Raw genomic sequence first — 27594 nt, 5'->3', positions numbered from 1 at the left:
ACTGACTGTGTGGAGTTTGCACATTCTCCCTGTGTCTGCGTGAGTTTCCTCCGGGTGCTCCGGTTTCCTCCCACTGTCACAAAGATGTGCATTTCAGGTGAATTGGCCATGCTAAATTGCCCCTAGTGTTAGGTAAGGGGTAAATGTAGGGGAATGGGTGGGTTGCGCTTCGGCGGATTGGTGTGGACTTGTTGGCCCGAAGGGCCTGTTTCCACACTGTAATGTAATCTGGCCCCAATCCCTCTAAACCCATCCTATCCAGAAATCAATTTTCTGAGTGTAATAGCCTCCTCCACTTCCTCTGGTCACTCATTCCATACACGCACAACCTTCTGTGTGGGAAATATGCCTCATGTCCTTTGTCAGTTTCATCCCACTCACCTTAAACCTATACTCTCGAGTTTTCAACTCACCCCAACTTGGGTAAAACACGTAAATACTTAGTTTACAACCCATCCATAAGATCATGTCGCAGCCGTTACGCTGCAGGGAAATTCGTCCCAGCCTATTCCACCTCGCCCTACAGTCCAAACATTTACGACATTCTTGTCTATATTTTGGCAACAATTTCACGTGTCTTTTTTTTACGTTTTCAAGATGTCAATTACGCTGGACAGCAACGAGCTATTGGAAACAGAAAGGTGAAACGTAGAATGGCTTCAACTTTCAGTGCTGGATGGCACTGAGCGGCAGCATGGCCAGTTGAGGCTTGTTTCTGTCGTGTAGTGGTCATCGCGATCGCGTTCGCCTCAGGTCCCCAGTTCGAAACTGGGTGGAAACTGCTTTGTTCTTCAACTGCAGCCTTTTACATGGACAGGAATGGAGTTTTCTTGCTTACTTTCCCATCTGCAAACCTGCCTTCGAATTTACTTGAACAAATCTGCTCTCGTAGTGAAATGTAATGCCCTTCCATTTAATTACTGTGCAAAGCATTGTAAAGTTTTTCTCCTACCTGGTTCTGATCATATGCCATTCTGTTTGAGAGTGTATTTACCGCGTTCTGATCCTTCCACGAAAAGCAGTACCGCATTTGTATTCCTTGCAAATAATGGATTAAATCTAAATTTGAATCTCACTATACTTGTTCAAAAGACTTTTTTATAAATAATTGTGCCAGTATTATAATGGCAGTGACTTGATAATTAATGCTGTCTTTTGAAGAATTAAAATGATTCAATATTTCATAAGCACTCTGCTGTGATGTTGATTGGATATTTTTTTAAGATCAGTAAACTGAGGAATAAAACATAGTACCTCGCTTTATGGATGGCTGAAAAATGAGCCATTCAGTGATTATTGATCTAAATTCTTCTTTTTTAAAGTTAAAAATGTATGTAGTACAAGAATTGTGAATTTCCATCCACCGGATTCCTTGTAGAGATATGTTACATCAATTTATATGATTAATATTATGATCAATGTTTAAAGATTTGTGTCAGAATTAGGAAGAGAATTAGTAGGTCATGAAAGTGAGCTTGAAACTGAACAAACAATGTCGTCAATGGCATGTTGCATATAAGGGATGTTAATAATATTGTCATTACTGTACAATGATGAATAATGTTGGAATAGAAATGACAAAAAAAATTAACATGGTCAAAGCAGTTCTTTTCTTACAATGAAATGAAAACAATAATCATTTTGTAGCACGCATGATTTGAAATAGCAGTTTTTTAATGTGACACATACAGTGAAGACTAACCCTTTTGCAAAAATGTAGGAATTTCACAAATTTAAAATGCAGTAATTGTTCAATTTGTAATAATAATGGTTATAATTTGAATTGTCTCTTGTACACACACAACAAAAAAGGATCTTAAATATTGTTAGATTGACAAAAATTTGCTTCCCAACATTATTGTAGTATAGTCAATATCTGTGATAAAGTAGAATTATTGTTTTAAACAATATAAATCAACATTAACGACTGAACTGAAATATAGCACATCAATTGTATTAACTGCATAGAATAGTAAATAAATGCTTACTGTTGTCATTTGTCCCAGGAACAATAAGATACTTACTCAGGTTATTCCACTGAATAGTAATCAGCTGATGATGAATATCTTTGTGTCGCTTTATGTGCACTGTTTCGTGTGAACATTGATTTCAATAAATTTAGATATTTACATGAATTAGGAACAGACTGAGAACTGGATGTGAAAGATCTTATTTAAGATTAGACAATTTTTAGTATTCACTAGGTTTGCTGAACAAAACACAGTTAAGTCATCATGCAATAAATGAGATTAGAGAGAAATATGCAAATTCAATTTTAAATGAATGCACTCCGATATTTTCACAGCATTTCAATCTTACATTCAATACAAATAGATGAGTGGAAAACTAAAAACAAATTTCAGACAACTCATAAACAGATCAATAACTAAAAAGTGATATTTAGTAGGAAGTGGTATTTGTTTATTTAACTGAAGAAGAACTTGATTTTTTTCTCATATTTATACTTTTGAAACATCACGTTCTACGTGCAGTCTGAACTCAGCTCTTCAGAACAAAAGAAAATCAAGGAATATCTTTACTTTGCATATTTCATCTTTGTGAGTGCAACATTATCAAATATTTTGCAAGGAATATTGATTGAGTGGAATTAGATACATTCTGTTATTAGCGGACTGAAGAAAATATATAGCAGATACTGTGTTTATTAGAATGAACAACAAATGAAAAAATATCTAATGTTGAATTGAAAGACAATTCATTCGATTCTTAGATATTTTCTTATCAATATTCAGAGCAGCGCTGGCACAGCTCTGTGCAAGGTGGGAATTGAAATTGTACCCTCTGGTCTGGTAACAGAGACACGACCAGAATTGCACAAGATTTCTTCATAACATTCCCAACCAGGCTGGGCAGGGCTGAAAACTAATCAGATGTTTATTGTGATAATTGGATTGGATTTAAATGGTTTGGATACTGTGTGTAATCTACTGAAAATTCGGTAGTAATTTACAATAATGATGGGAGTTAACAAATGTCTTAATTTTTATGATCACTTGTGGAATGACAACTTGACAGAATTGTGTGATTACTGTGCATTATAAATAAAAATGAATTTAATTATTCTATATGTTCATAAGTTTCTCATTTTCTGAAATGCAAATTAAAATGTTTTTGATCTACACATAAATTGGAACAGAATGATGAATTGGTCAATCAATGTGCCTATTCAGCTGAAGACAACTTTCATTCTTTCTGAAAATGTATGATTTCTAAGAAGTCACCATTTCCTGTGATTGTTTAATGAAATAAGATAGATGCCAACCCTTTTTTGTGTGTTCAAAAAATTCATGTGGATTTAAATGATTTTGCACAAAAATATTCCAGTACAAAAATATTCAATTGTTCTTGTGATTAAAAACACAATAAATGTTAACATTGAAGTGATTTCCAATCAAATCAATTCAAAAGTATTTCCAAGTTTAAAATGAAAAGCAATATTCGGAATGATTGAGTGATTGTACATTGCAATGGCCTTGCATTAGTTATTATATGAAAACATAGTTCCACATATACACCCCTTACCGAATTGAACATTTATTAGGTATTGGCAACAAATCGATTTGAAAACTTTTATTAATGAATTTAAGAATAATGAGGTATCACCTCTTCCTATTCCACTGAGTAATGTTCAGAAATGAAGAGAAATATTGCAGTGCAAAGTAACTGATGTTCTCTGAATTTCAATGGCTGAGAAGACTGTGATGTTTCAAATGAGCAGAAGTCAGATATTTACAAATGATATTGCAATGGCAATTATTGGTCTTTTGTGGGTGTATTGGCCTTATCAAACAGGTTATAATATTGTAGCACTCAGACTAAGAAATATGGAAGATATCAAAAGCACATTGTGCTTGTTATAAAGCCTAAGTTAAAGTATTGCGTAATTATTGTAATTGATAATTGTTTCTAAAATCCTGATAGATAAATTGACTTAATATTTTGAATGCACTTTGCTCTGATGTCGATTGTATATTCATTAAGATTAATAAACTGAAAATTAAAATATAAGACGTGGCTTTCATAATTAAAAAATCTTAGCAACAATTGAAGATAGTTCAAATTGTTTTGGTCGGTTCATGTCTATTTTATTAATGTAACTTTAATCATGATAAATGTTTAGAAAACTGTCAGAACTAGGAAGAAAATAATTAGGCCGGGAAAGTGAGTATTATTATGAACTAAACATCGAGTTAATGACATTTGGTACACGAAGTCATTTTGTAGCAAATGACTAATAATTGTGTGATTATTGTTCATTGACAACTAATGTTGGAAGAAAATAAAACTATCTCAAAATTAAATTAAAATAAATATCATTTTGGAGGTCTCATGATTTGAAAAACGGAAATCGTCACTTAATGTGACATTTGAGCTGAAGAAACGTTCTTCCCCCCGCCACTCCCACGTGTAGTCTTTTCAATAATTTAAAATTTAGTATAAGTTGAACTAAATAACAAATGATGTACCTACATTGTTTTCTTGCACACAAAAAAAGTTTAAAAAAATTAACATGAAAATGATATCGCTCTGCAAGTAATAATTTCACAGATAATAAGTGCTTGTATTGAATTTAAATGTCACAATAGCCGTCGGAGTGATTTCCCCGGACAGGGAATGAAGATTGAGGAGATAGGCAGAACTCAGGCAAGTGGAAGATGTTTACTCATGCTGCAATCAGTTAATGCAGGGAACATCCCCCGAGGCCAATCTAGGAAGGGAGGTCCATGACAGACTGTAACGTGTACAGTAAAAAGCAGTATTTTTACACACTTTCTGTATTACAATGTCCACATGCAATGTGGTTACAGTCCTTCCCTCCTTATACAGACACCCGTTCCTGTAGAACACCTAATTTTGGATGAACATCGCAATGGATAGCCCGAGCTTCCTATTGATTCATTGTGTTTTACAGGTGCTATAATCTCCAGGCCTTGGGATCACTCTGTGCAGTTTATTTCCTCAGATTACAAAATTAATTGCTGCAGTCCTTTGGGCCTCTCACTCTGCCTTATTTACGATTCTCAAGAATATGTAGTTAGAAACTTTTTAAATGTTCTGAGCAACTTTAAAATAGTAACTATTTCTGACAATCAAACCCTGTCTGATTCCCTGATAGCAGCTGTGGAAGTTAGCTGGGCTCTATCCTGCAGTTGGTGTTTATTCATTCATGGTACAATTATTCTTTCATTAATGAAAGTCAGGGTTGGTCATTTTTCTGTATGCTGGCATTCTCTTATCACTATCTGGAATATCACTGTCTGGAATGGCATACTTATGGACTTGGAGTAGGATTGTACAAAATGTTCTTTTTTTAACTTAAGACTGAAACAGACTGTTAGTCTTATTTATCTCCTTTCCACCATTTTGTGTTTTAATTCCAAGGCAGGCTGCTCGGGGGAGCCCTACAGCAGCAAATCAACAAGGATTTCAGCACTAAAATAAAAATCAGCATTCGCTACCATGAGGAAACAGTACCATGCAATATGCTTACGTCACTGAGACTTAATTCCACACTTAAAGCCGATTCTACTGATTTGATCAATGATTAAATATTAGATATAAGTAAGAATTAGTGTTAAAACTAGTCACTGTAAACTTAAAATGATTAGAAATGTCATATTACTATCCGTAACATGTAGTATTGAACATTAATTATTGGAGTCTAAAACAATCAGACGTTTCTTCATTTGTAAGGCCGAATATTAATCCAATGAATTCTGTGAACATTTAAATGAGAAGATATCAGATATTTCCTGTCAGTGTTGGATGAGGAATCATTGCTTGGTTTGTGGTTGTGTTGACCTGGAATAAAAGGTCTTTGTTTCTTTGTAAAATTGGCACTAAGAAATAATGATTTAAATTGAAATGTGAATCTCACGATATTTGTTACAAAACCTAAATTGAATTACTGTGTGATTGTTGGACTAACAATGAATTGGTAATCTATTTTAGAACACTGATACATTAAGTGATTCAATATTTCCAAACGGGTTTGCTGTGATATTGATTACATAATAATTAGTATCAGTGAACTGAGAATTAGAATGCTGGCATGATGTTTTAGAAAATAATGATATGGAGTCATTATTGATCATTCAACATTCTCAGATACTCCTGCAATCTGTACTTGCTGTCTCAGCTTTTCTTCTGTAGAAATACAATATATAATCCATGCAACTTTTCATGTCATCAATATTCAGACATTTGTGTCAGCATTACAAAGAAAATAAATCGACAACGAACATAGGTATCATAGCAAAAAACAGTCAACAGCATTTATAGAGGAAATTTTTAAACATTGTCTCTGAGTGAATACATGAAAAAGTTTAATGGGTATCTGTTACAATGTATTGAGCCGCATTTACATTTTTATCATGATGACTGGGGGGAACCTATCAGAAAAATCGCCTATATTTAGGAATTCCTTTATCTCAAAACATGTTACTATCAGCATCCTTAGTCGTAAATAATGAAGTCTATTTAATGGTGTGAGAAAGATGTGTGTAAATTATAAGAAGGCATCTCTTGCATATATTTGGGATGGTGTGAAAGCGTGATGTTTGCTGTGATTACTCATCTTGAGAACAATACAATACTGACAAAAGGTTTTGCACTAAATAGTAATTAGGTGGCCTTGAATACCATCGTGTGGCTTTATGTGCAGTGACCAATTTATTTCAAGAGCTTTGAGATATTTTCCATGATTTGTAAAATGATTAATAATTGTTTGACAAACATCCACATGTGGTCGTGAGCTGGGTTTAAAACCCTTCATTATTGACATTTCCAAGAGAGGTATATAATGCTCAGGCACTGGCTGGAAGTCAAGATGTAAGAAAATCTGATTCATCCTGGAGCTGATTGATTCTAGCTGCTGTTTGATTGAGTTTGATTGATTTTGTATTTGTCCCGATTTCTCTGCCTGTAGGTGAATTTAGAACATCCAATTTCTGTCCAAGGGTCACTTCACATCACAGGAGAGTTAAAATATAATTCACATATTGTGATAACAATGAATTTTTAATTAAAGTTTGTGTTTTAACAAACAAAACGATTTGATGTTTTCCAGGAATTTACACTGACATTGATTAGATATTTATTAAGATAGATAAACTGAGAATTATAATCTAGTTGCAGGATTGTTGAATTGTTAAACCACAGACTTAAGAGTTTTATTTTTGGAATGGTTTGGAGGCGCCAGTGTTGGACTGGGCTGTACAAAGTTAAAAATCAAACACCAGCAGGTTATTAACCAACATGTTTATTTTGAAGAACTAGCTTTCAGAGCGCTCCTCGTTCATCAGGTGGTTGAAGGAGCAGCGCTCCGAAAGCCAGTGCTTCCAAATAAATATGTTGGACTATAGCCTGGTGTTGTGTGATTTTTAACTTTGTTTTTTGGAAGGAATGTTTTCTTTATTCAAATATTCAGGTTGTTCAAGAATTCTATCTCGCCTTTCATGATTTTCTTTTAGAGACCACTCATGTATAATTCATACAATTTTCACTGTAATCAGTATTTCAAATTTCCATCAGATCTAAGATGAAAATGAGGACCAATTAATGAGTACTTCCATGAATGGAAAGCACAACAAATTCACTTTACAGAGGCAAGATTCAAATTTGATCTGAATAAGCAAATAAACATTTTGAATGGAAATATCTGAAAATGTTTACATTTAATTTTGAACGAAGTCAAATTACTTCTTTTTGAAATACATGGCCTGAAAACCTGTTTGAAAACATGAACAAGTCAGGACTATCAACATGTCTTGCTGTCAGTGTCCTCGGCCAATTGTCATAAAGAATAAATACCACTTTCAGCAACAAGTATCATGCGTAATTACTGAACTGAAAAGTAAGAGGACAGCTCCTGTATTTATTGGCAAGAATGATAACCAGATGGTTACTGTGGTTATTGCACTCAGTAACAATAAGATCAAGACCAATGGCTGTTAGAATCATTGGCCACTCGTAACGAAGAATAAACAACTGCTTTGAGCAACAAGTATCATGGATAATTACTCAACAGAAATTTCAGAGGACACCCATTCTACTTATTGGAGGGAATGATGACCAGATGCTTAATGTGGTGATTAATCTCAGGAACAACAAGACAATTACTCAGATTATTTCCTGAACAGTAATTAGATGGTCATGAAGACCATTGTGTGGCTTTATGTATTGTGCTTTGTGTGAGCATTGATTTCAATAACATTGTGATAGTATACAAGTGTGCAGCTGAGATGAGTTGGCCATGCTAAATTGCCCATGATGCATGGATGTTTCAGGTTAGGTGCATTAGATTTTGTTAGAGTGGTGCTGGAAAAGCACAGCAGTTCAGGCAGCATCCGAGGAGCAGTGAAATCGACGTTTCGGGCAAAAGCCCTTCATTAGGAATACAGCCTATATTACTGATGAAGGGCTTTTGCCCGAAACGTTGATTTTACTGCTCCTTGGATGCTGCCTGAACTGCTGTGCTTTTCCAGCACCATTCTAATCTAAACTCTGGTTTCCAGTATCTGCAGTCATTGTTTTTACCGAGGTTAGGTGCATAAGTCAGGGGAATGTCGAGTAATAGAGCAAGGGAGTGTCTGGGTGGGTTACTCTTTGGATGGTCAGTGTGGACTGTTGGGCCAAATGGCCTGTTTCAACACTGTTGGTATTCTATGATAATATGATTTTGGATTAAATTGATAAGTGAATGTTAAAGATACTACAAAAAAGTCAACAAAATCTTTTAAGTTTAGCAAGGTACATTGAAGCCATCATGCATGAAGTGAGATAAGTGAGAGAGAGAGAGAAATTAAATGTTCAAATGAAAACACGCCAATAGTTTCACAGCATATCAATCTTACATTCAATATGAATAGGTGAATGGAAAATAAAAATAAATTCCTGACAATTCATGAATAAGTAATAATTAGAAAATAAATTTGATCAAAGCACATGCCAGTATTTAGATGAATTGCAATATTTAGTTATAAATGTAGGTGATCAGCTGACCAATGAATAACATGAAGTTGCATTTGGTTATTTTGCTGAAGAGAAATTTCGACTGTTAATATTTTCATCTTTATAATACCGGAGAATAAGGATTTATGTGCTTGAAACGTTTGAACGAGGTTCCTTTAAACTGTAAAACAAATCATGATTACCATGTCTTAGACTCTCCCAACTTTAAGGTTGCAACATCGTCAACTATTTTACCAAGGAATGTAGAACCAGCAGAATTAGATGCATCATTTTATTAGTGAACTGATGAAAATAAATGGGAAATATGTTGATGATTGAAATGCAGAACGGATTGAAGAATATTTAATGATATTTTGAAAAGCAGTTCAATCTATACTCAGATATTTTCTAATGAAATTTCCGAGCTGCTTCGACACATCTCCGCTGAAGGTGGAAATTGAAATCATTCCTCCTGATCTTGTCGTAGAGACACTGCCAGAGCTCCACAAGGACCCGTCATAATGTTACCATCCGGGAAGGGCAGGTGTACAGTCGCATGCTTACGGCGGCAACTCAAATGAAAATTAATCAGATGTTTCTTGTAATTATTTGAATGGGAATTAATTGCGTATTTCCTGTGTGTAATGAACTGACAAAACGAATTAGTAATTTACAGTAATGATGTAACAAAGCAATAATGACTTTAATTAAATATGAATCTCGTTATTATTCATGATAAGAAAAATCCTAATCATTTGATCAGCGTACACTGATGAACGAAACTCAATCAATCAAATAGTTCCATATGTCCAATGCTGTTTGTCACAGAATGAAAAGAAAATTAATATGCATTTGCAACATAAATGATTAGGAAAATAAATGAATTAGTCACTCAATACGGCTATTCATCTGAAGACAACTTCCCTTCTTTCCAGAAATGTTCAACTTCCCAAAGTTTAAAATGTACTCTGACTATTTCATGAAACAATAAAGATGTTAGTTCCTTTTGTTGTACTTCAAACAGTCATAAAAAATTTAAATGATTTTGTTCCATGAAAAGTGATTAACTTGTATTGTGTTTATAAATACAGTAAATGTTAACATTGACGTTAAACATAATTAAATCAATTCAACTGTTTCCACGGTTAAAATAAAAATTGATATTCACAATGCCCACTGCAAAATCTTTACATTATTTAATTTATAAGCCATAATTTCGTAGTCATACCCTGAACTATATTGAGCAATGATTAGATAATAGCAACAATTAATTGTCAAAATTATATAATTTCATTTAAGAACACTGAGAAATCTCAGTTAATTGTTTCACTGAGCAATGTGGAGAAACGACCAGGAATTGTTCTAATGAAAAGAAATTATAGTTCTCCGAATGCTTCAGGCTGAGATTACCGCGATCATTCAAATGAGCAATCATCAAATACTTGCAATGAGGCATCGAATGGGAAGTCATTGGTTCCATTATGGGATCGTTCACCTGAACAGTAAATTGATTTTTATATTGTAGTGTTCGTACTAATAAACAATTGATGCAATTAAAATGCGAATAGCACTATATTTGTTAGAAAGACTAACTCCAATAATTGTGCAATTATTGTCATGGCAGTGACTGGAAAATTACGTTGTAATGTAAAAAAATCAATATTTTAAAAGCACTTTGTTGTGATGATGATTGGATATTCATTATGATCGGTAAACTGAGATATATAATATGGTAGCTAGCTTTATGATTCACAAAAATGAGTCATTCAGTGATTATTCAGCAGAATTGCTTTTGGTTCAAAAATGCAGGATTACAAGAATTACATGTTTCCATCCATTGGTTTGCTCATTGAGATGTAGCTTTAATTTACAATTCTCTTTGTTCATGACCAATGTTTAGACATTCATGTCAGACATTGGAAGTAAATAAGTAGATAGTGAAAGTGCATATTGCGGTGAACATAAGATACAGGGATCTTCCATAATTTTGTGATTATTGCACATAGACAAATAACTCGGGAGTAAAAAATAATTAGAAATCAACATGCAAAGCAGTTTTTTTTCTTATAGCAAATTGAAAGAAATCCTTATGCGTTGCACATGGTTTGAAAACACATCAGTCACAAAAACACCAGTCAGAAATAAAATCAAGATCATAAAAAGCATCTGTTTAAGACAATAAGACCCTTATGAAGAGTATTCTGCTCAACAGTAATTAGAGGGGCTTGAACATCTTCATGTCGTTCTTGCAAAGAAAACTCTTTCATTATTCATAAAGAGTTAATATGGTAAATATGTTAACATGTGTATCAGAACTAGGAAGAAAATGAGAAGCAATTCACATGATTGTTTTCGTGAAAGAAAGTCAAAATAAATTAAATTTACAGTGCCATCTTTCAGTATTTTCTCTGAATAAGCAGATAAAGGTTTTTAATGTGCAAAATTTTAGTTTGCAGAAGATACAAACGTCGGTGGAGTTGTTGACAGTGAGGAAGGATGTGTCAGGTTACAGCGGGATATAGATAAGTTGCAGAGCTGGGCAGAAAGGTGGCAAATAGAGTTCAATGTCGGTAAGTGTGAGGTGATTCACTTTGGTAAGAGTAACAAAAAGATGGGGTACTGGGCTAATGGTCGGATACTTGGTAGTGTGGATGAGCAGAGGGATCTTGGTGCCCATGTACACAGATCTCTGAAAGTTGCCACCCAGGTAAATAGTGCGGTGAAGAAGGCATATGGTGTACTGGCTTTTATTGGTAAGGAATTGAGTTCCGGAGCCCTGAGGTCATGTTGCAGTTGTATAAGATTCTGGTGCGGCCGCATCTGGAGTATTGTGTGCAGTTTTGGTCGCCATACTACAGGAAGGATGTGAAGGCAATGGAACGGGTGCAGAGGAGGTTTACCAGGATGTTGCCTGGTATGGTAGGAAGATCGTATGAGGAAAGGCTGAGGGACTTGGGGCTGTTTTCATTGGAGAAAAGTAGGTTTAGGGTTGACTTGATAGAGGTGTACAAGATGAATGGGGGTTTAGATAGGGTTGACCATGAGAACCTTTTTCCAAGTATGGAGTCAGCTATTACGAGGGGGCATAGCTTTAAATTAAGGGGTGGTCGGTATAGGACAGATGTTAGGGGTAGATTCTTTACTCAGCGAGTTGTGAGTTCATGGAATGCCCTGCCAGTAGCAGTGGTGGACTCTCCCTCTTTATGGGCATTTAAACGGACATTGGATAGGCATATGGAGGATAGTGGGCTAGTGTAGGTTAGGTGGGCTTGGATCGGCGCAACATCGAGGGCCAAAGGGCCTGTACTGTGCTGTATTTTTCTATGTTCTATGTTCTAAAATCAACATGTTTTCACCTACAGTTGTACTAAGCCGAAATTAAATTATTTTATTTTGCAATACTTCAACTGGAACCTTGATTGGCAAGCAACGACTTATGTTGATGTTAGCATCCTCGGTCATTTGTAATAAAGCATGGTTATTGGTTTTAGCTAAATATTTTGTGTGCAATTACTGAATCAAAATGTAAGAAATCAAATGCATTTATTGGATGGAACTGGTCACCAAATGTTTATTGTGGCTTTTGTTCTCAGGAACGATAAGATACTTCCTCTGGTTTTTCTCCTGAGCAGTAATTAGATGACCAGGAAGACATTTGTGTGGCTGTGTGTGCCCTATTGTGTGAGCAGTGATTTCATTGACATTGAGATATTTTGCTTATGCAGGAAGGGATTAATAATCGCGTTAAAGTTCTTAATTAAAGTTATATTTTCTTTTTAAAAATTATGAGAATTCCTTTGTGAAACAATGATTTAGAGATGCCGGAATTGGACTGGGGTGAGCAAAGTTAAAAATCACATGACACTAGGTTATCGTCCAACTGGTTTATTGGGAAGCACGAACTTTCAAGGAGCTGCCTCTTCATCAGGCGATCTTCATCTCTTCATCTGCTCGGCCAAAAGAATAAGGATTGGTGTACGTGAGGTGTTGAAATGCACAATACTGATGCGTTAAATGTTTATTGAAACTCTTCTGCAGAATTAAGTTCACATAATAAACAATATTTGAACATTCTTGAGCTGACTGGAAGTAAAATCCTGTTGCCCACCATATGGATAACACTTGGATGTATTTTGTATAATAAAATGATTTTCATTACTTAGATACTATTTCTGACACCAGTGGCTAAATATTGATTAGATTAAATGTCATATGAGTTATACATTAGTTTTCTCTCAAAGACCTGTGCAGCACAGGAATTGAGGAGAAAGTGAGGTCTGCAGATGCTGGAGATCAAAGCTGAAACTTTATTGCTGGAACAGCACAGCAGGTCAGGCAGCATCTAGGGAACAGAAGATTCGACGTTTCGGGCACATGCCCTTCTTCAGGAATGAGCAGAGAGTGTTCAGCAGGAGAAGATAAAAGGTAGGGAGGAGGGACTTGGAGGAGGGGCGTTGGAAATGTGATAGGTGGAAAGAGGTCAAGGTGAGGGTGATAGGTCGGAGTAGGATGGAGGCGGAGAGGTCAAGAAGAAGACTGCAGGTCAGGAAGGCGGTGCCGGGCTGGAGGGATTCGGCTGAGACAAGGTGGGGGGAGGGGGGATGAAGAAACTGGTGAAGTCCAAGTTCATTGCCTGTGGTTGGAGGGTTCCCAGTCGGAAGATAAGACGCTCCTCCTCCGACCGTCGCGTTGTTGTGGTTTGGCGGTGGATGAGTCCAATGACCTGCATATCCTCGGTGGAGTGGGAGGGGGAGTTGAAATGCTGTGCTACAGGGTGATTGGGTTGGTTCGTCCGGGTGACCCAGAGGTGCTCTCTGAATCGCTCCGCAAGTAGGCGGCCTGTCTCCCCAATATAGAGGAGGCCACACCGGCTGCAGCGGATGCAGTAGATAATGTGGGTGGAGGTGCAGGTGAATCTGTGGCGGATATGGAAGTTTCCTTTGGGGCCTTGGAGAGAAGTGAGGGGGGAGGTGTGGGCGCAAGTGTTGCACCTCCTGCGGTTGCAAGGGAAGGTGCCGGGAGTGGAGGTTGGGTTGGTGGGGGGTATGGATCTGACAAGGGAGTCGCGGAGGGAGTGGTCTCTACGGAAAGCTGATAGAGGAGGGGAGGGAAATATATCCTTGGTGCTGGGGTCCGTTTGGAGGTGGCAGAAGTGACGGCGGATGATGCACTGTACATGGAGATTGGTGGGGTGGTAGGTGAGGACCAGTGGGGTTCTGTCCTGGTGGCGGTTGGAGGGGCGGGGCTCAAGGGCGGAGGAGTGGGAAGTGGAGGAGATGCGGTGGAGGGCATCGTCGATCACGTCGGGGGGGAAATTGCGGTCCTTGAAGAAGGAGGCCATCTGTGTTGTGCCTATTTTGAACTGGTCCTCCTGGGAGCAGATGCGGCGGAGTCGAAGGAATTGGGAGAATGGGATGGCGTTTTTACAGGGGGCGGGGTGGGAGGAGGTGTAGTCCAGGTAGCTGTGGGAGTCGGTCGGTTTGTAGTAGATGTCCGTGTTGATTCGGTCGTCTGAGATAGAAACAGAAAGGTCTAGGAAGGGGAGGGAGGAGTCCGAGACTGTCCAGGTGAATTTGAGGTCGGGGTGGAAGGTGTTAGTGTAGTGGATGAACTGTTCAACCTCCTCGTGGGAGCACGAGGTAGCGCCGATACAGTCATCAATGTAGCGGAGGAAAAGATGGGGGGTGGGGCCAGTGTAGTTGCGGAAGATGGATTGTTCCACATACCCTACGAAGAGGCAGGCATAGCTGGGGCCCATGCGGGTGCCCATGGCTACTCCTTTTGTTTGGAGAAAGTGGGAGGATTGGAAAGAAAAGTTGTTCAGGGTGAGGACCAGTTCGGTCAGTCGAAGGAGGGTGTCGGTGGAAGGGTACTGGGTGGTACGGCGGGAAAGGAAGAAGCGGAGTGTTTTGAGTCCTTCGTGATGGGGGATGGAGGTGTACAGGGACTGGATGTCCATGGTGAAGATGAGGCGTTGGGGACCGGGGAAGCGGAAATCCTGGAGGAGGTGGAGGGCGTGGGTGGTGTCACGGACGTAGGTGGGGAGTTCTTGGACTAATGGGGTCAGGACCGTGTCGAGGTAGGAGGAGATGAGTTCGGTGGGGCAGGAGCAGGCGGAGACAATGGGTCGGCCGGGGCAGTCAGGTTTGTGGATTTTGGGCAGGAGGTAGAAACGGGCAGTGCGGGGTTGTGGGACTATGAGGTTGGAGGCGGTGGATGGGAGGTCCCCTGAGGTGATGAGGTTATGGACGGTCTGGGAGATGATGGTTTGGTGGTGGGGGGTGGGGTCATGGTCAAGGGGGCAGTAGGAGGAGGTATCTGCGAGCTGGCGTTTGGCCTCAGCGGTGTAGAGGTCGGTGCGCCAAACTACTACTGCGCCTCCCTTGTCAGCTGGTTTGATAGTGAGGTTGGGGTTGGAACGGAGGGAGTGGAGGGCTGCGCGTTCCGAGGGTGAGAGGTTGGAGTGGGTGGGAGGAGTGTGTGAGTTCAGGTAGCGGTTAATATCGCGGCGGCAGTTTGCTATGAAGAGGTCGAGGGCAGGTAGGAGGCCAGCACGGGGTGTCCAGGTGGACGGGGTGTGTTGGAGGTGGGAGAAGGGGTCGTCAGAGGGTGGGTGAGGGTCTTGATTGAAGAAGAAGGCACGGAGGCGAAGGCGGCGGAAGAATTGTTCAATGTCACTCCGTGTATTGAATTCATTGACCCGAGAACGTGTGGGAACGAAGGTGAGACCCCTCCTGAGGACTGATCTCTCATCCTCAGAGAGGGGCAGGTCCGGAGGGATGGTGAACACACGGCAGGGCGGGGAGCTAGGACCTGGTGTGGGACTGGAGCTGGATGTGGGGGCGGGGTTAGGCCTGGGGGCGGGGACAGAGGTCGGCGGGGGGCGGGGTTAGGCGCGGTGACGGAACTCGGCCGGGGGGCGGGGTTAGGCGCGGTGACGGAACTGCGCCGGGGGGCGGGGTTAGGCGCGGTGACGGATGAGGGCCGGGGGGCGGGGTTAGGTGTGGTGACGGAACTCGACCGGGGGGCGGGGTTAGGCGCGGTGACGGAACTGGGCCGGGGGGCGGGGTTAGGCGCGGTGACGGAACTGGGCCGGGGGGCGGGGTTAGGCGCGGTGACGGAACGCGGCGGGGGGGCGGAGACACATGCGGCGATGTCCGAATGCAGGTCGCTGACGTCACTGGGGGCGGAAGTAGCTGCGGCGACCACGGAGACAGCACAGGAATTGGCCATTTGGCCCATAACGTTGTGCTGAACGTAATGCAAAAGAAACTCATCACTTCTGCCTACCCTTGGTCCATATCCTTCCAAATTATCAAAATGAACATTAAAGAGCCTTAATGTATCTGCTTCCACCACCAACCCTGGAAGTTCATTCCAGACACCTACCACTCCCTGTGTACACAACAAATTGCCCCTTACATGCCCCTTGAACTTACCCCCCTAACCTTAAACGCATGTCACATAGTTTTTGATACTTCAACTCTGGGAAAAACTTTATGACCGTCAACCCCATCTATGTATCTCATGATTGTACAGACTTCCATCAAGTCTTTCCCCAGTCTCCGCCACTCCACAAAAAAGCAATCTGAGTTTTTCTCGCCTCTCCAAATCCAGGCAGCATCCTGGTAAACGCCCTCTGTGCCCTCTCCAAAGCCTCCATACCCTTCCTGGAACATGGTGAACAGAAGTGAATACAATACTTTAAGTATGCCTTTACCGAAGTCTTGTAAAGTTACAACATGATTTCCTGACTCTTGTAACCAGTTCCCTGACGAATAAAGGCAAGTGTGCCATTTGCCTTCCTAACCACCTAATTACTTGCATGGTCACTTTCAGGGAGTCATGGTCTTGAACGCCAAGATCCCTTTGAATAATAAAGCTGTTAGGGTCCTGCTATTAACTATCTACCTTTCCTTAACAGTTGAGCTTCCAAAGTGAACACCTCACACGTGTATGGATTATACTTTACTTTTAATTACTCTGCCCATATCTGCTGTAAGAGGTAATTTCGGTTTAAACTTTAAGATGTGCCTGGACCACAGACTGATCTATAATAAAAGACAAAACCTTTGTTTCTTTTCTAACAACCATTTTATATACTCAAAAGTAGAGTAGTTTAAATTGTGCAGAACGCTGACAATTTGTGAGCTATAGTGAAAGCGAGCAGGCTCTTGATTGATGAAGCCATTAACACAGTCAAGGATGAGTCCTTGACTGATAAGACTGCTAACACAGATAGAGAAGAATAAGTCTTTGACTGATAAGACTACAGGGTGAGAAAAACAACAACTTTAGAGACTCTGAAGACATTTGTTGCAGACTTTGTGATAAAAATAATGATGTTTTTAAGAATGTGAACCTCATGGCTTGTTGGAGCCAAGGAGAGGAGGGACTTGTCCTATAAATAATGGAGACTTTGTAAGCCTCAGGGCGCCTTTTCTTTAAGGGTGCCCGACTCTGCAGACTTGACTTGTTAATAAAACTTTGTTTTCCTGAATTTGTCTAGAGCGATTATTGAGAAGCGATTTTCGTTTCTAACAACTTGGGGGCTCGTCATCCGGGATCAACACTCCGGCCGCAAGGGGAGTTGAGGAAGGATATCGGAGAAGGTGCACCCTGCTGAGTTCAGCAGTCCCTGATTCCTTGCTTGTCGCCCCGCGCGGCTTGAGCGAGTGATATCCGGGAGGCTCAGGAAAACAAAGGAGGGGTGTACCCGAGGCAGTGGGGACGGTTAACGATCGAGTAATTTCGGTGCACCGAACCCAGGTAAGACAAAACTTGCGGGGACCGTGTTTCCGGAGGACTGGGTACCTACGGGGTGCCTGTGGATTTTTTTTCTACAGAGACGTGGGACTCAGGAATCTGGAGACCGGGGCTCGCCTGTGAGGGATTTTGCAGAGACCGTGTTTGAGGAGGAACGTGTACCTACGGGGTGCCTGTGATTTGTGTCACAGAGACGTAGGACACAGGAATCCAAAGACCGGGGGTGCCTGCAAAGGAACCTGGGCGATCACGGGACTGAAGGTCCGGGAATTGGCTACATTGTGATAGATTATCACGGGAAAAATACGAAGTCCTCGGAAATGGGAAATAAGGGATCTAAGGTGATTAAGGGAAAGGTAGGCTTAAACAGGGACAATGACACATACCCCGAGGTACCTGACGATAGTCCGTTAGGGAGAATGCTAAATAATTGGGATCAGGCTGGAAGAAAGGGAAAATCTAAAAGGAAGATGGTAAAATACTGTCAAAAGTGGTCCCAGAAACCTATTCAGGGCGACTCAGTGTGGTGGCCTAGATTCGGTACTGACGAAGACTGGGTCCGGCAAGCCCTCATTTTATATGTCAATTCAAAACCTGATGTTAATCTGGAAGAAAGTGATTATGCCCTTTGTTGGCTGCCGGTTACGATATCTTGTCAAATGCAGGTAACTAATAAAGACTCGAAAGGGCAGAAAGAATGGGACCCTTTAGATCACTTACCGCCGCCCTACGTGACCCCGTCTGCCCCACAGAATGTTCCTTCGGGTGACGACGATTCAGGGGAAGGGGAAGAAGATGGGGAGGAATCACAAACTACCTCAGGGGTACAGACCAGATCTCAAGCTGGAAAGGGTCACAGACAAGACCCTGTCTCGATTGCAAGAATGAATCCACTCCGGGAAGTGCCCATGGGGGGCGAGGAAGGAAGGACGGGATATGTGAACGTTCCCTTGACGAGTACTGAAGTACGGAATTTCAGGAGGGAGATGAAGGGTCTACTAGAGGACCCCATGGGACTTGCTGAACAATTGGATCAGTTCCTGGGTCCGAATACTTACACGTGGGAAGAGATGTGTTCCATCATGAAAACATTGTTCTCTAGCCAGGAGCGTCAGATGATACGACAAGCTGCGCTCTTGGTCTGGGAGAGAGAGGGGGGAGAAGGAGGGGAGCAGAAGTTTCCCCTCACCGACCCCGAGTGGGATAAGAACACGGAGGGAGGACGGCGCAACATGAGAGACATGCGGGAATATTGGATAAAAGGAATAAGACACGCAGCCCCAAAGGGGCACAATTTTACCAAGGCCTTTGGTAATCATCAAAACCAGGAGGAAACCCCTACGGACTTCCTAGACAGGATTAGGAAGAATGTGCAGCAGTTTGCTGGGGTGGAGCCTGAGACGGACGTGGGGCAACAACTCATACGGGTAGAGTTTGTATCAAAGGCCTGGCCGGACATACGAAAGAAGTTAGAGAAAATGGATGATTGAGATAGTAAATCTTTAAGTGAATTACTACGAGAGGCGCAAAAGGTGTTTGTGAGAAGGGACGATGAGAAGCAAAGGAAGGCGACAAAGATAATGATGCAAACGGTGCAACAAATGACAGCTGGAAGAAAGGAAAAGGGAGAGCCGTGGCAGAAACAGGAAAGGGGAGAGTCGTGGCAAGAGCAGAGGAAAAGAGAACCATGGCCGGAACAAAGGAAGAGTGGAGGAACGCGAGACCGCGACAGGGAAACGAAGAGGACACTCAGATGTTACTATTGTAATGAAGAGGGACATTTTAAACGGGAGTGCTCCCGCTACAAGCGGGAGGTGAGGTCGTACGCCCTGATGGAGGAAGATTAGGGAGGTCGGGGGTTCCTACCCTTGGGGCAAAAGGACTATCGACAGGAACCCCTGGTAAACTTGAAAGTAGGGCCCCAAGGATCGGAGATCACATTTATGGTGGACTCGGGAGCCGAAAGATCAAGTATAATCCAAATACCCCCCGGCACCCGAGCAGGAGGAAAAGTTATGGGGGTATCTGGAATTGGAAGACAGAAATTACAAGTCCCAGTCGTGGAGGACGTGGAAATTGGATATGAAAACAGAACTACTAAACGAGACCTCCTTCTACTGCCATCGGCGGGATTTAACTTGTTAGGAAGAGACTTGCAGGTCAAACTAGGGATCGGAACGGTACCAAGTAACGGGGAAATGGTGGTAAGGTTGTTCGCCCTCACCGAAGAAGATGATCAACAAATAGACCCGGAAGTATGGTACCGAGAGGGGAACAGAGGGGGTCTAAACATCAAACCTCTCCAAATCACCATGTTACCAGGAAGAGGCCCGGTAAGAAGGAAACAATACCCGATTGCTATGGAAGGACGGGAGGGGTTACAACCTGTGATAGAAAGATTAATCACAGATGGACTACTGGAGGAATGCATGTCCCCTTTCAATACTCCAATACTCCCTGTGAGGAAGCCGGACGGGACATATAGGCTGGTGCAAGACCTGCGGGGGTTGAATGAAGTAGTCCAGGCTAGATACCCGGTGGTACCTAATCCCTACACGTTAATGAGTAAAATTCCCCCCGAACATGAATGGTTCAGCGTAATAGATCTGAAGGATGCTTTTTTGAGTTGCCCCCTTGACGAAGAAAGTCGGAACCTTTTTGCCTTTGAATGGGAGAATCCCTTCACAGGACGAAAGCGACAGTTAAGATGGACGGTCTTGCCGCAGGGATTCACGGAGTCACCCAATTTGTTTGGACAAATACTGGAGCAGATCTTAGAAGGATTTCAGTGTAACGCGGAAAATCAATTGCTCCAATATGTCGATGATCTCTTACTCTCAGGACCAAGAGAAGAGGAGGTACGAGCAGACACCGTTGCCCTGTTGAACTTCCTGGGGAAACAGGGTCTACGCGTCTCCAGGACAAAACTCTAGTTTGTGGAGCGAGAAGTAAGATATCTGGGCCATCAAGTCAGTAAGGGGCACCGCCGTATCACGCCAGAACGAATATCAGGAATTACGGGTATGCCAATACCCAGGACGAAGAAGGAAGTCAGACAATTCCTGGGACTAGTAGGGTATTGCCGGATATGGATTGAAAGTTACACCACTTTAGTAAAATTTTTGTACGACAAACTGGGACAAGAAGGACAAAAGGTGGACTGGTCAGATGAGGAGGAGCAGCGATTTAATATTATTAAAAATAAACTGATTCGAGCTCCGGTATTGGCTTTACCCACCCTGAAGGAACCGTTCCAGTTATATGTTAATAGCGCCGGCGGAATTGCCCAGGGTGTGCTCACTCAGCTGCGGGCAGGGAAACGTCAGCCGGTTGCATTTTTGTCAAAAATGTTAGACCCTGTGTCACGTGGATGGCCGACCTGTATCCAGGCAGTGGCAGCTACGGCAATGTTAGTAGAAGAGGCCCGAAAACTTACCTTTGGAGGAAGGATCACAGTATACTCCCCCACATTCGGTTAGTGCCATACTGGCTCAAAAGGCTCACCGCTGGTTAACAGACTCTCACATCCTGAAGTATGAGACAATTTTGATGACCGCGAACGATCTCAATTTTGCAAAAGATCTCAGTTGCAACCCAGCCCAGTTTCTGTACGGACGTCCTGCAGATGGGGAACAGGAGCATGATTGTGTGGAATTTGTGGACTTGCAGACCAAGAGCCGAGAGGACCTGCAAGAAGCCCTGCTGGGTGAGGGACAGGAACTGTATATCGACGGGTCCTCCCGGTGCATCAGTGGAGTACGATACAGTGGCTATGCTGTCATAGATGGTGCAACGAAACGGGCGATTGAGTCCGGACGACTGCCCGGGAAGTGGTCAGCCCAATCCTGTGAGTTGTACGCCCTCCAGAGGGCCCTGAAGTTGTTGGAAGGGAAAGTGGGAACCATATATACTGACTCAAAGTATGCATACGGAGTCGTTCATACTTTTGGGAAAATCTGGAAAGAGCGAGGATTGATAACTTCCCGGGGAAAAGAATTAGCTCACGAACAAATGATCAGCCTAACGTTGGAAGCCCTGGCGTTACCTGCGGAACTTGCAGTAGTCCATGTACCCGGTCACCAGAAGGGGTCGACACCGGAAGCGGTGGGAAACCGGCTGGCAGACGAGGAAGCCAAGCGGGCAGCGGTCGAAAAATCCGTCCAATTGTTAACGTTAATACCGTTGAGGGAAGGGCTCGCTAAACAACCCGTCTTCACCCAGGGGGAGATTGATAAAATGGATCAATTGGGTGCCCGGCTAGATACTAACGGGAAGTGGAGACAAGTACTGAACAAACAGATGGGAGACAAGTATTGAACAAACAGATCACCCGAGGTATTCTGCACCGATTACACCATCAGACCCACTGGGGGGTGCAAGCCATGTGTGATACAATCCTGAGAGACTATGTATGCAGGGGGATATACACATTAGCCCAACAAGAGGTAGTCGGATGCCCCACTTGCCGGCGTATTAATCAGAAGGCCATGCGTTCTATGCCAGCCGGTGGTCAGCCCCTCGCATTTAGGCCATTTCAGAGGATCCAAGTCGACTTTACAGAATTACCCCCAGTACAGAGATGGAATATCTGCTAGTAATAGTAGACCATTTCACTCACTGGGTAGAGGCTTTCCCAACTGCCAAAGACGATGCACCAACCGTGGCCCGACTGTTGTTAGAGAACATAATCCCGAGATATGGCATAATGGAATCTATCGACTCCGACTGCGGGACGCATTTTATTTCTAGGCTACACCATTTGATCTGTAATGCCCTGGGTATCCAATGGAAATTCCACGCACCCTGGCATCCTTAGAGTTCGGGTCGAGTTGAGAGAATGAATGGCACGCTCAAGACCCAATTGACTAAGCTGATGTTAGAAACTAAGTTACCCTGGCCAAAGTGCCTGCCCATTGCCCTATTGAGGATACGTACGGCACCTCGCCGAGATGTCGGGGTTTCCCCCTATGAAATGCTGTTCGGATTACCGTATTTGAGTAAGGTTGATGGATGTCCCACTCTACAAGGGGGGGATGTATTTATCCGAACCTATTTACTGGCCTTATCCCGTTCTTTTGCAGAACTCCGGAGGAAAGGTCTCCTGGCTCAGACTCCGCCGCTCGACTTCCTCCAGCATAAGGTGGAGCCCGGAGATTGGATACTTGTTAAGACCTGGAAGGCCGAAAAGCTCCAGCCGCGGTGGGAAGGACCGTTCCTGGTTCTATTAACAACTGAAGCAGCTGTTCGGACGAAAGAAAAAGGGTGGGTCCACGCATCAAGGATAAAGGGGCCCGTTCCGCCTGAAGAAGAAAGCACCTGGACATGCGAGCAAGGGGACAAGCCGTTGTCGGTAAAACTGAAAAGACAGCAATAATGAACTCTACTTGGACTGTATTGGTGGGGATATTGATCAGTTTACTCCTGTATGTGGGGGAGGGTGAGGGGAGATGTGACAAATGTCGAACTACAGTAAGACTTGGGATTCGAATCTATTCGGGATCATTTGTGTCCCATTCCTATGTGGACGATAGGTGTTACGATGTGAGTGCACGCCATGAATGTTTGGAGGATGGGAGACCCTATTATCAGGTATATAATAAAGGATACGGTGGCAAAATCCATGGATGCCCTATAAATGACCGCTGGGTGTGTATTAGCAAAACTGGGAGGTGGGACCTATCCTCCGTGTTGCTCAGGGAGCAGGTTGACAGAGTCAAGGAGACCAAGATACAGATCACTGATCGGGGGTTGGGGAAAGAGCAAGACCGTCAGGGAACGGTCGTGCTCCCTAAAGTGCCATCTGTATACGCAGAGGTAGAAGGAAAGATTGAACTCCCTGATGTTACACAAAACCTGTTTATTGATCTCACCTCTAGAATAGCCACTGTTTTAAATGTTAGCAATTGCTGGGTCTGTGGGGGGCCGCATATGTCGGAACAATGGCCGTGGACTGGTCAAAGCTTAGACATAGGGGAATTGCTGCAAACCACTTGGACTCATGACAACGACAGAAAAAGCCAGGGGTGGAGACTGACAAACAGCCCTGAGGGCCAGTTCTGTAATGAAGGCAAGGGGACCGTGAAGGTAGGGATTAGCCCCTGTCAGAATATATTGGATGCAACCACGCGAGTATGGTGGCCTGAGAATATTGCTTGGTACATTGCAAACCGAGATCATCAAAATTGCATTCGGTTACGTTCTGATTCCTCCTCTTACGAGCTAAGTGCGGACCCTTCCGATGGCATGAAAAGAGTGTGGAGCGGTGGTTGTCAGGGGAATCAATGCTGGAATAATCCTGTCCAGACTCTGCCACAGGGCGAACAATCCGAATACTGGAATTGCAGTGGTCCTGGTCCTTATGAGGGCGTCCCTGGGGTAAAGGAGTTGTGGGATGACGTTGTGAGGCAGGGAGGGCCTGCTCCAGATGGCCTATTTTGGATATGCGGTAATCAGGCATATTCCAAACTGCCCATGGGATGGGCTGGAGTATGCTTCCTGGGTCTAATAAGACCTGAATTCTTCCTATTACCCCGGGAGGAAGGCGATGATTTTGGAGTTAAACTCTTTGACTCCCTGCGTAGGTCGCCAAGGGATATCCAAGTCGGTGATTGGGGGGGATGAGTGGCCACCGGCCCGGATTATTGAATACTACGGGCCGGCTACGTGGGCACAGGATGGATCATGGGGATATCGTACTCCTATCTATATGCTAAATCGAATTATCAGGCTCCAAGCAGTCGTAGAGGTCATTACTAACCGGACTGCCCTGGCCATAGAGTTGTTGGCTCAGCAGCAAGATCAGATGAGGGCTGCTATATATCAAAACCGACTTGCCTTGGATTATCTGTTGGCCTCGGAGGGGGGTGTGCGCGGGAAATTTAACCTGACAAACTGCTGTCTAGAAATTGACGATAATGGTAAAGCGGTTTTGAAAATTTCCGATGAAATTCGGAGATTGGCCCATGTGCCAGTACAATCTTGGCGTCCACTTAGTGACATCGGATGGTGGGATGGTCTCCTAGGTGGTAGCTGGTGGTGCACGGCGTTGCTGGTGGTTGGGGGAGGCATGATTCTTCTTCTCGTATTACCCTGCCTAACTCCCTGTATTCAGTTTTTAATTCAGAAAAATATTTCCCGACTCCAGGCAGTGGTGGTTCCACAACATGGGACGCGGGAACTTAAAGTGATGTTGCTGCGAAAGACCAAGGATTTCCCGGGCCCTTGAGGGAGGGGGGGCTTATCTTGGTCAGGCACATCTTAAAGAAAGAAAAGGGTGGAATTGTGAGAGGTAATTTCGGTTTAAACTTTAAGATGTGCCTGAACCACAGACTGATCTATAATAAAAGACAAAACTTTTGTTTCTTATCTAGAACATTTTATATACTCAAAAGTAGAATAGTTTAAATTGTGCAGAATGCTGACAATTTGTGAGCAGAGTAAAAACAAACAGGCCCTTGATTGATGAAACCATTAACACAGGCAGGGAAGGATGAGTCCTTGACTGATAAGACTCCAGGATAGGGAAACGACTCGAGAGACATCTGTTACAGATTGCACAGACAGAGAAGAATAAGTCTTTGACTGATAAGACTACAGGGTGAGAAAAACAACAACTTTAGAGACTCTGGAGACATTTGTTGCAGACTTTGTGATAAGAATAATGATGTTTTTAAGAATGTGAACCTCATGGTTTGTAAGAGCCAAGGAGAGGAGGGACTTGTACTGTATATAATGGGAGACTTTGTAAGCCTCAGCGCGCCTTTTCTTCAAGGGTGCCCAACTCTGCAGACTTGACCTGTTAATAAAACTTTGTTTTCCTGAATTTGTCTAGAGCGATTATTGAGAAGCGATTTTCGTTTCTAACATAAACCATCCCCACAGACACTGACACCAATCTCCCCCTGTCTGATATAAATCAGCTCCACATTCTCTGACACCAATCTCCCCTTGTCTGATATAAACCAGCCACTCAGACACTGACAACAATCTCCCACTGTCTGATATAAACCAGCCCCACAGTCACTGACACCAATCTCCCACTGTCTGATATAAACCATCACCACAGATTCTGACACCAATCTCCCCCTGTCTGATATAAATCAGCCACACAACACTGACACCAATCTCCCGTTGTCTGATATAAACCAGCCGCTCAGGCACTGACAACAAACTCCCCCTGTCTGATATAACCCAGCCACACAGACACTGACACCAATCTCCCCCTGTCTGATATAAACCAGCCCCTCAGACACTGACACCAATCTCCCCTTGTCTGATATAAACCAGCCCGTCAGACACTGACACCAATCTACCCCTGTCTGATATAAACCAGCCCCACAGTCACTGACACCAATCACCCTTTGTCTGATATAAACCAGCCCCACAGTCACTGATACAAATATCCCCCTGTCTGATATAAATTTGCCCCACAGTCACTGACATCAATCTTCCCCTGTCTGATATAAACCAGCCCCACAGTCACTGACACCAATCACCCTTTGTCTGATATAAACCAGCCCCACAGTCACTGATACAAATATCCCCCTGTCTGATATAAATTTGCCCCACAGTCACTGACAACAATCTCCCCCTGTCTGATATAAACCAGACCCACAGTCACTGACACCAATCTCCCACTGTCTGATATAAACCAGACCCACAGTCACTGACACCAATCTCGCCCTGTCTGATATAAACGTGCCCCACAGTCACTGACACCAATCTCCCCCTGTCTGATATAAACGTGCCCCACAGACACTGACACCAATCTCCCCATGTCTGATATAAACGTGCCCCACAGACACTGAAACCAATCTCGCCCTGTCTGATATAAACCAGCCCCACAGACACTGAAACCAATCTCGCCCTGTCTGATATAAACCAGCCCCACAGACACTGACACCAATCTCACCCTGTCTGATATAAACCAGCCCCACAGTCACGAACACCAATCTCCCCCTGTCTGATATAAACCAGCACCAGAGTCACTGACACCAATCTCCCCCTGTCTGATATAAACCAGCACCTCAGACACTGACACCAATCTCCCCCAGTTTGACATAAACCAGCCCCACAGTCACTGACACCAATCTCGCCCTGTTTGATACAAACCAGCCCCACAGTCATTGACACCAATCTCCCCCTGTCTGATATAAACCAGCCCCTCTGACACTGACACCAATCTCCTCTTTTCTGATATAAACCAGCCCCTCAGACACTGACACCAATCTGCCCCTGTCTGATATAAACCAGCCCCACAGACACTGACACCAATCTCCCCTTGTCCGATATACACCAGCCCCTCAGACACTGACACCAATCTCGCCCTTTCTGATATAAACGTGCCCCACAGTCACTGACACCAATCTCCCCCTGTCTGATATAAACGTGCCCCACAGACACTGACACCAATCTCCCCATGTCTGATATAAACCAATCCCTCAGACACTGACACCAATCTCCCCCTGCCTGATATAAACCAGCCCCACAGACACTGACACCAATCTCCCCTTGTCGGATAGAAATCAGCCCCTCAGACACTGACACCAATCTACCCCTGTCTGATATAAACCTACCCTACAGTCACTGCCACCAATTTCCTGCTGTCTGATATAAACCAGCCCCACAGTCACTGACAACAATCTTCCCTTGTCTGATATAAACCAGCCCCACAGTCACTGCCACCAATTTCCTCCTGTCTGATATAAACCAACTCCACAGTCACTGAGACCAATCTTCCCCTGTCTGACATAAACCAGCCCCACAGTCACTGACAACAATCTCCCCCTGTCTGATATAAACCAGCCCCTCAGACACTAACAACAATCTCCCCCTGTCTGATATAAATCAGCCCCA

The 27594-nt window shown here is 43.0% G+C and overlaps 2 long non-coding RNA genes across 3 annotated transcripts in view; both read right to left on the bottom strand.

Annotated features, from left to right (window-relative positions):
• LOC148135658 (uncharacterized) overlaps positions 1-27594 on the bottom strand; it is an 830866-nt gene that overhangs the window by 130531 nt on the left and 672741 nt on the right. The gene's annotated exons all lie outside the window — the stretch shown is intronic.
• The window catches only part of LOC148135664 (uncharacterized), a 73374-nt gene continuing 67043 nt past the window's right edge, over positions 21264-27594 (bottom strand). The window contains exon 3 of the long non-coding RNA XR_015755013.1: positions 21264-21358. This is a non-coding gene — a long non-coding RNA (uncharacterized LOC148135664). The remainder of the gene's footprint in view (positions 21359-27594) is intronic.

This window comes from Chiloscyllium plagiosum, unplaced genomic scaffold (genome assembly GCF_037043375.1).
Source record: "Chiloscyllium plagiosum isolate Xiang-an unplaced genomic scaffold, Cpla_swu_hap1 HiC_scaffold_49, whole genome shotgun sequence".
In the NCBI taxonomy this organism is placed as follows: Eukaryota; Metazoa; Chordata; class Chondrichthyes; order Orectolobiformes; family Hemiscylliidae; genus Chiloscyllium; species Chiloscyllium plagiosum.
This window is presented reverse-complemented; position numbering and strand designations above follow the sequence as displayed.